Consider the following 13,702-nt stretch of genomic DNA (forward strand, 5'->3'; position numbering starts at 1 on the left):
ATTCTATTCCTTATGAACAGATGAAACGGAGGCTTGGATTTTCCTGCCCTATCAGCAGAAGCACAGACACAGTGTGGCGTGAAATTAGTGGAGTTTTCTAGCTGTTAGCTGCTAGTTGTTAGTGGGGGCAACAACTATGGTTTGCAACCCCTGACTCTTTTCTATAAAATGAAACTCTGATTTTTAGAATCAGACGTAATGAAATGCTAATTCAACCCAAGGAACTTGAGAGGCAAAGAGAGCTGAAGCCTTGGCTCTTTGTTCTGATTCGAAGTCAGCCCTATCCAACAGAGCTAGTACTCTCTTTATTCATGATTCCCAGCAGCTCCTATAATTTAGCATGCAAAGAAATAGAGCCTCCTGCTTCTGGAAAGTTTGTTTCTGTTGTTTGGCAACCAGAGTCCCATGGGATAGAATATTTGGGGTCATGGGAGATCAGATTAATCATGTAGGCCTCAGTTGTGCCATGAAACTGAAAACTTTTTCATCCTTATTATTACACCATCATAATATATTGATAGAATGATGAAGAATTCTGAAGCCATACATATCTTCCCCAAGTCTCCCCCATGTCGCTGTTTGGAAGAGCCATGGGATTTGGAGAAATCAAAGAGAATTTTTACCAGGACTGCTTCTTGCCTAGTTTTTGTATATGAAACATGATCCAGTTTCAGTGGCTCTATTGAAATGAGAAGCCTTGGAAACTTGCTTAGTGTATGAATGTACAGAAACCAGCATTTTTTCAAGTGGCTTTGATTAAGAATGTATGCATAATATCTGCAACTTCTCTGTGTAGCTTGTTTTGATACCAGGAAGCTCCGGCTTACCCATCCTGATGGTGTAAACATGAACCCAGCACCACTACCGAGAGTCACCTTTCCCTCCTCCTCTGGTCTCAGATTCTGCTCTCACACCTCTGCTGTACTGTAAGTTAATAGTCCCAACCAGGATGGACCACAGCATTTTGAGGGTTTTCCTTCACTCTCGGAGCTGACTTTTGGGGAACAGGGGAGCAGTAGGGTTTCCCTGGGGTTCTGTTCTGTACAGATCTCCATAAACTTGTCTCAGTTGGCTTGGAAACCCTAGCTAGATTGCATCTGGGTATTCAGGTTTAGAGGGAAATTAGAATTCTCAGGATTTCTATAAATGGGACCCCAACTAGGCTCACCAAAGAATTGGCAGTAAAAGCCTTCAAATTACAAGTACCCAGCCCTAAGTATGGCTTCTAGATGGTTGCAGTTGCTGCTGTGAGCCTGCTTTAAGCAACAAGGAAGCCCCCAGTGGCAACTAGAATATGGTCTGCCATTATACAGAACCCAAAGGAAAAGTCTGCAAGGACATATATCTTATAGTTCCTATAAATGACATCTAATTTTACTGTTATTTTTATTCCAAATTTTAAAAGAACAATCATACATATCCTACAGGGTTCCCATACATCTTCCCTTCACCAACACCTTCCATTGTTGTGACACAATTGTTGCAAATGATGAAAGAACTTTGTCATAATCCTATTGTTATCTCTAGTCCACAACTTGTATTTGGTGTATTTTTCCCACAAACCATCCTATTATTAACACCCTGTATTAGTATTGTATATTTGTTACTGTTCATGAGTGAACATTCTCATATCTGTGCTGTTAATCACAGTCCACAGTCACCACAGGGGCACTGTGTTATACGGTCCCCTGCCTCGTACAGTCCATCCAAAGTGTACACTCAGTGGCTCTCAGTTTCTTCACAGAGTTGTGCTGTCAACAGCTCAATCCATTTTAGAATGTACTCCAAAAGGAAAAAATCTCATACTCCCTTATAACCCCCCATGTTGATCCTTAGCATTGACATAGTAATTTCTTTGCAATTGGTGTAAAAATATTACAATATTACTGTTAACTATAGTCTGTACATTGCATTAGTTGTATTTTTCCAGTGTATCTCCCTTTTCTTAACACCTTGAAATGGAGGAACATTCTTGTTTTGTACTGTTAACCATCATCATCCACCACTGAAATCACTACTTTATACAGTCCTGAGATTATTCTCTAGCCTTCTTTCAACTGATATTAACATCCCTAGACTACCCTTTTAAGCCACATTCACATTTATTAACATAAATCAGCACTATTAGTTATACTCACTATAATGTATTATTATCAACTCTATCCATTTCCATACATTTATAATCTACATAAAACATTCTACATGCATTCGGGATCAGCTCCCCCTTCTCAACCCACATTCTATCTCCTAGTAACCTATACTCTGAAGTTTAACTCCATGAATTTGCTCATCATATTTAGTTCATATTAATGAAAACATGCAATATCTGTCCTTTTGTGTTTGTCTTATTTCACTCAACATAATGTCCTCATAGTTCATCCATGTTGTCCTATGCGTCCTGACTGCATTTCTTTTTTGCAGCTGAATAGTATTTCATCGTATGCATATGCCACATTTTCTTTATTCATTCATCTGTTGATAGACACTTAGGTTGTTTCCATCTTTTGGCAATTGTGGATAATGCCGCTATGAACATCAGTGTGCAAATGTCTGTTTGTGTCCTTGCTTTCAATTTTTCTGAATATATTCCTAGTAGCTGGATTGCCAGATCATTTGGCAGTTTTATATTTAGCTTTCCGAGGAACCACCAAACTGTCTTCCACAGAGGCTGCACCATTTTACATTCCCACCAACAGTGAAGGAGTATTCCTATTTCTCCACATCCTCTCCAGTATTTGTAGGTTTCCGTTTTTTGGGGTTTTTGTTTGTTTGTTTTTAAATAATGACCATTCTGTGAGGCATGAAATGACATCTTATTGTAGTTTTGATCTATGTTTCCCTAATAGCTAGTGATCTTGAGTGTCTTTTCATGTGTTTTTTTGGCCATTTGTATTTCTTCTTTGGCAAAATGTCTGTTCAAGCCTTTTGCCCATTTTTTAATTGGTTGCTTTTTTTTTTTTTCATTGAGTTGTATGATCTTTTAAAATAATAAGGATATCAAGCCTTTATCACATATGTGGTTTCCAAATATTTTTTCCCATTGAGTCAACTGCCTTTTTACTTTCTTGACAAAGCCTTTTGAAGAACAAAGATGTTTAATTTTGAGGAGGTCTCATTTATCTCTTTTTTCTTTTGTTGCTTGTGCTCCAAAGCACAGGGTTTAAGAAATTCCATCATCCATGTGGAATCTAAGCCCCCTCTTGATATAGAGGTGGAGTGGACATAACCATCCCAGGGTCCACAGGATGGACGAATAGAGTATGGATTAGAGTGGACTTACTGATATTCTACTATGGAATTATGTGATTCGTAATGGAAGAAATTGTAACATTCATGTGGAGAAAGTGGCCGTGGTAGCCTCTGAGGGTAGGGAGAGGGAAGAAGAGATATTATGTGGTGGCATTTTCAGGACGTGGAGTTGTCCTGGGTAGTACTGCAGGGACAGATGCTGGACATTGTATGGCCTGCCATGGCCCACTGGGTGACTGGGGGATAGCGTAAACTACAATGTAAACCATTATCCATGCAGCAGGGCTCCAAATGCAGCAGTGCATTATCCATGCAGCAGTGCATTATCCATGCAGCAGTGCATTATCCAAGCAGCTGCATTATCCATGCAGCAGTGCTCCAAATGCAGCAGTGCTCCAAAATGTATTCACCAAATGCCATGAATGTCCCACGATGATGAAAGAGGTTTTTGATGTGGGAGGAGTGGGGTGACGGGGGGTGGGAGGGTAAACGGGGATCTCATATTTTTTTAATGTAACATTTAAAAAAAAAATAAAGACAGAAAAAAAAAATATTGCCTACCACAAGATCTTAAAGATATCCCTACATTTTCTTCTAGGAGTTTTATGGTTTTAGCTTTTATATTTAGGTCTTTCATCCATTTTGAGGTAATTTTTGTATGAGGTGTGAGATAAGGATCATCTTTCTTTCTCTGGGATATGGAGATCCAGTTCTCCAAGCACCATTTGTTGAATAGACTGTTCTGGCACAGCTGGGTGGGCTTGACAGCCTTGTCAAAAAACCACATGACTGTGTTTTTGAGTTCCATTGGTCACTATGTCTATCTTTATGCCAATAACATGTTGTTTTTTTTACCACATTAGCTAAAAAATGCTTTAACGTCAGAAAAGGAGAGCACTCCAACTTTGTTCTTCTTTTTTAAGATAATTTTGTGTATTTGGGGCCCCTTACCCTTCCAAATAAATTTGATAATTGATTTTTCCATTTCAGCAAAAAAGGCTGTGGGATTTTGATTGGGATTATATTGATTTGTAAATCATTTTGGGTAGAATTAAAATCTTAATGATGTTTAGTATTCCAGTCCATGAACACAGAATGTCCTTCCATTTATTTAGGTCTTCTTTGGTTTCTTTTAGCAATGCTTTGTAGTTTTCTGAATACAGGTCCTTTATGCATATTAATTTTGTATCCCACCACTTTACAGAACTCATCTCTATTAGTTCTAGTAGCTTTGTTGTCAATTTTTCGGGATTTTCTCGATATAGGATCATATGATCAGTGAAGAGTGAACGTTTTACTTCTTCCTTTCCTCTCTGGGCTCCTTTTATTTCTTTTTCTTCCCTAATTGCTCTAGCTAGAACTTCTAGCACAATATTGAATAACAATGGTGACAGTGGGCATCCTTGTCTTATTCCTGATCTCAGTGGGAAAGCTTTCTTTCTTTCACTGTTGAATACAATGCTAGCTATGGGGTTTTTATGTATGTAATTCACCATGTTGAGAAAACTTTCTTCTATTTCTATCATTTGGAGTGTTTTTATCAAGAAAGGATGCTGTATTTAGTCACCTACCTTTTCTGGGTAGATTGAGAGGATCATCTGATTTTTCTTCTTCAATTTATTAATGTGGTTATTACACTATTTGATTTTCTTGTGTATAACCACCCTTGCATACTAGGGATAAAGCCCACTTGATTGTGAGCTTATAATTCTTTTAATGCGTTTTTTCTTAATTCAGTTAAGTATTTTGTTGAGGATTTTTGCATCTTCATTCATTAGAAAAATTTTTCTGTAATTTTTTTTTTTTTTTTTTTTTTTTTGGTAGTATCTTTGTCTGGTTTGGGTATTCAGGTGATGTTGGCTTCATAGAATGAGTTTGGTAACGTTTCCTCCTATGCAATTTTTTAGAAGACTTTGAACAAGATTGGTATTAGATCTTTAAATGATTGGTAAAATTCATCTGTGAAGTCATCTGGTCCTGGGCCTTCCTTTTTGAGAAGGTTTGTGATTGGTTTTCCTTGTGATTGGTTTGTTGAGATCTTCTATTTCTTTTAGGGTCAGTATATGTTGTTCTTTGTATCTGTGGAATCAGTGGTAATGTTCCCCCTCTCATTTCTGGTTTCATTTATTTCCATCTTCTCTCTTTTTTTCTTCGTCAGGATAGCTAAGGTTTTGTCAATTTTGTTTATCTTCTCAAAGAACCAACTTTTGGTTTTATTGATTTTCTCTATTGTGGTTTTGTTCTCAATTTCATTTATCTCTGCTCTGATCTTTGTTATTTCTTTCCTCTGCTTGCTTTGGGATTAGTTTGCTGTTCTTTTTCTGGTTCCACCAAGTGTGCAGTTAAGGTCTTTGATTTTAGCTCTTTCTTCTTTGTTAATATAAGCATTGAAAGCTATAAATTTCCCTCTCAGCACTGCTTTCATTTTATCGCATAGGTTCGATATGTTGTGTTCTCATTTTCATTCATGTCAAGATATTTTCTGACCTCTCTTGCAATTTCTTCTTTGACCCACTGATTATTAAAGAGCGTGTTGTTTAATCTCTATATATTTGTGGATTTTACCTTTTTCTATTTGTTATTGATTTCCAGCTTCATTCCATTATGATCAGAGAAAGTACTGTGTATAATCTCAATCTTTTTAAGTTTATTGGGACTTGTCTTGTAATCCAACATATGGTCTTTCTCTGGAGAAGGACCCATGAGCACTTGAGAAAAATGTATTAATATATCCTGATGTTTTGGGGTATTAGTCCCTATAAATTTCTGTTAGTTTTAGTTAATTTATCATATTGTTCAAGCTCTCTGTTTCCTCATTGATCCTTTGTCCAGATGTTCTATCCAATGCAGAGAGTGGTGTATTGAAGTCTCCAACTATTATTGTAAAGGCATCATTTCTCACTTCAGTTTTGCCAGTGTATTCCTCATGTATTTTGGGGCACCCAGATTAAGTACATAAATATTTATGATGGTTATTTCTTCTTGGTTTATTAACATGTAATAACCATCTTCTCCTCTTATAACAGTTTTGCATTTAAAATCTATTTTGTCCAATATTAGTGGCTACTGCAGATCTTTTTTGCTTATTATTTGCATGGAATATCTTTTTCCAGTCTTTCACTTTCAGCCTGAAAAGTTGTATCCTTGCATCTAAGGTGAATCTCTTGTAGACAGCATATAGATGCCTCATTTTTTAAAATCCATTCCATCAGTTTATATCTTTTGATTGGGGAATTCAAGCTATTAATATTCAGTGTTATTACTGTAAAGGCTTTACATACTTCATCCATTTTATCTTTCGACTTTCCTTTGTCATATCTTACTACTGTCTGTCTTTTTATCCTTCAAGCTACTCATCCTAATAATCTTCATTTCTATACTCTTCTCTGAGTCTTTCACCCTTGTCTTTTTCTTTCAGGCTGCAGCACTCCCTTTAGTATCTCTAGTAAAGCTGGTCTTTTGGTAATGAACTCTCAGGTTTTGTCTGTGAACACTTTAAACTCACCCTCATTTTTGAAGGACAGTTTTGCTGGATAAAGAATTCTTGGCTGGCACTTTTTCTCATTATGATACCTTAAATGTGTCATACCACTGCCTTCTCATCTCCATGGTTTCTGATATGAATCTTAGTGTTATTGAACTTCTCCTGTATGAGACACATTGCTTTCCTCCTGCTGCCTTTATAATCCTGTCTTTATCTCTGGCATTTGATATTCTGAGTAGTAGATGTTTCAGCGTAGTTCTGTTCGGATTCATTCTGTTTGGGGTGCATTGTCCTTCTTGGACATTGATGTTTATGTCTTTCATCAGGGTTGGGAAATTTTCAGTCATTATTTCCTCAAATATTCTTTTTGCCCCTTCTCTGCTCTTTTCTCCTGGGACATCTATAATGCATATGTTTGTGCATTTCATGTTTCATTCAGTTCCTTGAGACCCTGTTCAATGGAAAAATTTTCTCTTTCTCTCCTCTTGTCTTTTCAAGTTCAGATGCTATATCTTTTAATTCACTAATTCTGTCCTTTGCCCATTCAAATCTGCTAATTTATGCCATTAATGTATTTTTAACTTTATCCATTGTGTCTTTCATTCCCATAAGCTCCTCTGTTACTTTTCTTGCAGGCTTTCAAGTTGTTCTTTATGCTCACCTTGTATCTTCTTAATATCCTTCATCTCTTTAGCCATGTTTTCCTTAAACTCCTTGAATTGATGTAGATTTGTATGAACACCAATGTTTAGTTGTGTGAAAATCTGTGTCTCTTCAAGTTTTTTTTTTCCTTTTTCTTGGTATGGTTTGTAATATTTTGCAGATGTCTAGGCATTTGATTATGTTGGTGAATTAACTCTGACAGTCAATTTCTTCTCTCTTTACTAGTGGTTTTGTTTCACAGCTCTTCTTTGATGTGGGGTTCAAGTTATTCTAAATCTTTAAAATTCCTGAGTTTAAGTTAACAGCACAGGGCCAGGGATCCACTAATTGGAACCCAACCAGATCGAAGGGGCCCTGGGATATGGAAGACTCCAACAAGCTATTTTTCGTCTTGCAGTTCCCCAACCTCCCCCAAGGTGGTGCTCTTAAGTGAATCTTTCCACAGAGGTGTCTCTTTCACCATCCACTTGCTGGAGTGGCAAGAGGTGAGATTCAAAGCAGACTTTCCAGGCCAAACTCACTGAAGAGAAACACCTCTCTACCCTCCCTCTTCCTGGGAGGAAGATCTCTGTTCCCATCTCAGTAGGCCAGTGTGCCACAGGTTTTTTCAAAGTTGTTCGCCTTGAGGTTGGGGGATGCAGGAAGTGGACTTGGCCCAGTGGTTAGGGTGTCTGTCTAGCACATGGGAGGTCCACGGTTCAAACCCCGGGCCTCCTTGACCCGTGTGGAGCTGGCCCATGCGCAGTGCTGATGCTTGCAAGGAGTGCCGTGCCACACAGGGGTGTCGCCTGCGTAGAGGAGCCCCACGCGCAAGGAGTGCGCCCCGTAAGGAGAGCCGCCCAGCGTGAAAGAAAGTGCAGCCTGCCCAGGAAAGTGCAGCACTGCACACATGGAGAGCTGACACAACAAGATGGTGCAATAAAAAGAGACATAGATTTCCGTGCCGCTGACAACAACAGAAGTGGACAAAGAAGAAGATGCAGCAAATAGACACAGAGAACAGACAACTGGGGTGGGGGTAGGGGGTAGAAATAAATAAATAAATAAATCTTTTAAAAAAAAAGAGGGTGGGGGATGGGTGCCTTTCTCAGCCTCTGGGGCGAGTAACTCAGGGTGTTTGTTTTGGCCTTTTCATCTCTCTGTCCCTCTGCCTGGATGATGCCAGCACTCTTCTGGTCTACATATCCCCAAAACAGCTCTGTCAGACTGCTTTTTGCCCTTCCTCTGTTTTTGTAAGAGTTGAGCCCTGTTGACCTACTCCAGTGCCATCTTCCAGAAAGTCCTGGATTAATATTTGAAAGTAAAGCAGTCTCTCCCATTTTCTTCTACCCAGATTTATCTGTGCTGCTCTCAACGGTAGCTCAAGCCAGAATGTGGGACCCACATGTCAACTATGGAGGAAAACCTTCTGTCATCCCTAATGGTTTATTAGTTTTTTTTTTCCTCTTAAAGGAGGTTCAGCTGCCTCTTGCCACAAGCTCAATTTGACAAGTTGCATTATTCTATTAATACGTAGAACACACAAACAAGTGTTTATATATATTCTCAGCAGATATATACACATAGATATTGCACAGACATAAATGCACACACACGTGCACACATACACCCTAATGGATTTCTGACCAGTTGAGTCCAGCAGTATACAAGAGGTTGCTGCTTTCTCATTCTCATCACAAGCATTATTTTGTTTGCTTTGTGTGTATGTAGATTCAAAGTGCTGGCATACACACACACACACACACACATACTGTCATTTTTAAAAACCCCACAAAGTCTCACCCTTGTGTTAGTCACTTTGCATTCATTATCTTTCCCAGTCATCTCACCGTCCCTATGAAATCGATAGGGTCATTATGTGGATTTTATAGATGCAGAAAACAGGCTCTGAGAGTTACCTGAGACCCCAGATTTACCATGTCTGGAGTGTGGACTCCAGATCCTAAAATCTTAACCGTGACACCCTCCTGAATATTTAATTCTCATAACAACCCAGCCGTACAAATTTAGTTTTATCATCCCCATTTAGCAGATGAGAAAACGGAGGCCAAAGTGATGTGACTTGTCTAGAGTTGTCATATTATAGTTTTTTGTTGTTGTTGCTTTGATTAGATTCAGTTTGTCATACCTGCAAAGTTCTGACCCACAAGTAAACTCTTCCAAATGAATGTCGAGAGTGGAATTGTGCCATCTGACCACAGAATCCTTCCAGATAGTAACTTTTTTTCAAACCGTAAAGTGAAATATTGCTTCCCTCAGAAATATGAGCTGAAATAGTCTTGGGGGGTGGAAGGAGGAGTGTCACTACTATAGGTTGATTAAGAATTACAATACGTAAGAAGGAGATGCTTATTGTGTGCCAGGAACTATTCTAATCGCTTTACATGTATTAGTTCATTTCCTCTTCCCCACAACCCTGTGAGGAAAGTTCTGTTTTTCCCCATTTTACAGATGAGGAAACAGAGGCCCAAGTGGTTAAGTAGCTTGGCCGAGATTAAGCCGTTGAGGGTTGGAGCTGAGAATCAAACTTCTGCTATCTGGCCCCAGAGTCCTTGGCCTTAACCACCCTGCATCCTACCTCTTTAGTTTTGGTTTAACATTCAGGGCTAGTTTGATAGGTTTAGCAGTGAACCTGCTCTTTCGTTTTCCTTGAGTGCTTTGCTAATAACAAAAGAAAGCTGTCTCAGGCAAGCACCGGGGCCTCAGTTATTATCCTTGTGGTCTGAACATGAGAATTTCCTGTACAAGTGGTAAAATTAAAGCGACTTTAGCTTTCAAGGGTACTTGGAAAATAGAAAATAACTCGTCATTAAAGTGGTAAGTATAGCAATATTTAAAGATCACTTCTAAGAACAATAGTTAACAAAAATAAACATACAGCTAACATTTGATGCCTTTTTCAAAAATCCCTGGCTGTTACTAAATAGGGGCTAGAAAATTCCGTCATCTCATGCATTGTCACTGATGAGCTCACTCCTCTGTGGTTCACCCATCTCTTAAATTAGTCACCAGGGCGTCATCCTCAGATGTGTCCCCATCAGCCCTGGGCTGGCTGGGCAATCTGTAGTTTGTCTTCCTCAGCAGTCAGGGTCCCTGTAATCCTAATGAGAAGTATTTGCAATTAGCCGTGGGAGAGACCTTAGTTCACGGTCTGCTGTCAGCTCTTACCTCCTCAAGAACGTTAAAATGAAAGAAAAGCAGCAAAATTAAACTCCTGCAAGAAGCTGCTGACTCCAGTGAAATCGCGGGGCTCCTTCAGGGAATCAAAACACTGTAATTCTTCTCCGTTGCCTTGCCTTAGCAAGATTCCCACCTCTACCGATGGATACCTTAGCATCCATTAGGGACTGAAATGTTGATCCAGTTTTACAGCTGACTTCGGCTATGGAGTTACAAAACTTCCCTCTATACCTGAAGCTGTTTGCTCAAAGAGTTGACCTGTCTTTCAGAGCACAGCATCAATTTTTAAAAATGACATTTAAACAGAAAATACATGTAAAACATAAATTTCCTACAGAGTTGTTTTACTTTTTTAAGTGAGATGGAGAGAAGGGGTTTGGTCCATTCACAAGGGAACTTTTTTCTGTCTGTTCACAAGGAATAGATTAGTGTGGGAGAACATGATTGGGGCTTTGAATTCGGTCAGACCTGGGTTTGAATCTTGACTCTCCATTGTTCCCTGATTTGTGGCTCTGAGCTTCCACTTGCCCATCTGTGAGATGGAAGCTATAATACTAGTGTCTATGAGGCCAGTCGTGGTTACCCAGGAGAAGGATGATGGGAGGAGCTTGACTGTAAGATTTTTGTACCAAGACCTGTTTTTTCTACCTGTGATTTGTGGAGAATAATTGGTAAATAAGTTTCAGTAGGTTTTAACAAGCCTATTTGGAGACAAATAGAAGGTGGTAGCAATAGAGCAATTGTAGAATGTTGGAGAAAGAGTGTGAGCCTTAGAATGAGATGACTTTTGATCTTAGAATGAGGTGACTCAACACATGAGCTGAATGACACTGGACAAGTTATTTAATTTCCTGGGCCTCAGGTTTCTCTTTCGTAAAATGGAGATCATAATGTTGGCTTCTTTATCTTTCAGAACTGTTATGAGGATCACATGAACTAAGGAGGTGTGTTTTGTAAATCAGAGACATGAACCGTCACTCCCTGCGAGAAGATTTGGGGGTTGAGCACAGATTGGAGGCACCACCAAGAGAGCCCTGGAGAGGGGTGATTCCCAGCCCTGCCCCTGGGTCCCTCCCAGTCCAAGCCCTGTGATTCTAAGCATGCGTCTTTGGATGCAGCGATTACAAAGTAGTAGTAACTCAGGGTGTTTGTGCAAAGTAGAAGATGAGATACTTTTCCTGGGAGAAACGTTTTCATAAGTGTCCTTAAAGATAGGAGTTATGCCTGGTTAGGGAATTTCACCTTCTTTATACAACTGGAGAAAAGTGAAAAGGTAGGAATTTTTATTGGAAACAACGAAAGTACTGGTAAAGCAAGAAAGGAAAGGGCAGCAAGAAATGGAGGGGAAGGAGTTTTGAGTTTGGGGCAGGCTTTCCACATATCAAATATTCCAAGGCTTAGCATCTGGGGAAGGAGAATCAGCCCTTGTGTTGTAGTGGAGAACAGCCAAGCATTGATTGTCAGTCTGGGGTGCCTGTGGCCCAGCTTTCTCTCTGCTGTTTCGAGGGAGGATCACTATCTTTTCCATGCATGCAAAGGTCAGGAGTCCAAATGGATAGCTCTGCTTTCAAAAAGTTCTGTGATGATAAATGTGTGCTTGGGGTCTGATGGAGCTGGGAACACGGTAGAAATTCTCCTCTCTCAATTCTCTCCATGGCCCAGAGGTAGATACTGGCCACATTTGGGTAGGAAAACTCTTCACCCTTGCCATGTTCTTCTGCCCCTTGGGTGTCATGTTCGTTTGAGAAGAGCTGAAAAGTTAGACTGATTTTTCACTTGGGTTGAGCCACTCTTTCCTAAAGCAGCCAGGGCTCTGAGAGTCCCGGGATGCATGCGTCGAAGCTGACCGCTAATGCCCACACTTGGACAGACACATGCCTCTCATTCTCTGAAGAATACCCCAGTAAACTCCAGAAGGGGCCTCCGCTCAGGTGGCGGCAGGCGTGGGCACAGCTTCTGGGCTTCAGGGGAGATGAACCACAGGAAGCGCTAGCAAAGGCCCAGCTTTGGCCGTAAGATGGAAGACGCTGGCCTGTAGCAGTCTCTGGAAGGCCATCCAGGACACAGACCCTGTGCTCCTCAAAATACGTGGGGCCTGAGTTTCGGTTTTGGATGGTGGATCAGGGCTTTGGGTAACGGATGATGGTAATAGTAGCACACCATTGTAAATATAATTAATGCCACTGACTTGTATACTGAAAAATGGTTAAAGTGTTTTTTAAAAATGTGGAGCATGGAAAACAATACTAGAGGGCCTTAGGAAGGCTGGGCTTGTTCGTTCTGTTAAGCAACAGTGAATCCCGGCTTTCTTCCTCACGATATGCAGCCTGTTTGCTCACCTAACGGAAACATTTTACCATCAACTCCCGGCGGGCAGCGTTGCATAACGGAAAGAGCACCCACCCTGGGAGCCAGGCGGCCCGGGCTCGGGGCCACCTGGCCCTAACCAGGGGCCCCCTCAGGGAAGTCCCTTTACCTCTGCTTCCCCATTCGGAAAATGAGGTGACCTTGGTGACCCCTGCCAGCCCCATGTCCTTCTGGAGGATCCTGATGGGAGAGAGCAGCCACAGCCCTTGCCAGCCCTCTCTCCCAGGGCACCTTCGGTGCGACCAGTGAACGGTTGGCCAAGGGTGGGGTGAGGGGAGGCTGGCCATCCCTCCTCCCGCCCAGACGCCTCTAATTCCCCTTCCTGTGCTCTCAGGGGAGCGTTCAGCATCCTCCCCTTGCCTCTACCCGGGCCTGATTCCTTACCCTGGCGCCTTCCATTTTCTGTTCCTGTCTCTCTGCCGCCTCTGCTGGGTTTTTCCATGAACAGTTTGGACTGTCGGTGGCGTGGCTGGGAAGGCTCTACCCCCGTAGCTGGGCTGCCCCTGTGTTCTCTCCTTTCCAGCCCCAGGCAGGCCCTTTGATCCCTGATATTCTGCTGAGGCTGGTCTCTTCCTCCAGAGCACAGACTGAGGCCTGCAGAGCGCTGCCTGCCAGGCCGTCACCATGGCAACCAGAGTTCCCTCCTTCTGTGGCGAAAAGAAAATGGCTGTTACAAGGAGGCACTCACTGAGTCACTGTTACTAGGCCTCTTTTCTTCAGGCCCGGCCTTCAGATTGGCTTTAAGAGGCCAACTGCATT

The 13,702-nt window shown here is 41.1% G+C and overlaps 1 protein-coding gene across 15 annotated transcripts in view; it reads left to right on the forward strand.

The window, feature by feature from the left end:
* The window catches only part of NCAM1 (neural cell adhesion molecule 1), a 315,822-nt gene that overhangs the window by 235,672 nt on the left and 66,448 nt on the right, over window positions 1-13,702 (forward strand). The gene's annotated exons all lie outside the window — the stretch shown is intronic.

This window comes from Dasypus novemcinctus, chromosome 27 (genome assembly GCF_030445035.2).
Source record: "Dasypus novemcinctus isolate mDasNov1 chromosome 27, mDasNov1.1.hap2, whole genome shotgun sequence".
Taxonomy (NCBI): Eukaryota; Metazoa; Chordata; class Mammalia; order Cingulata; family Dasypodidae; genus Dasypus; species Dasypus novemcinctus.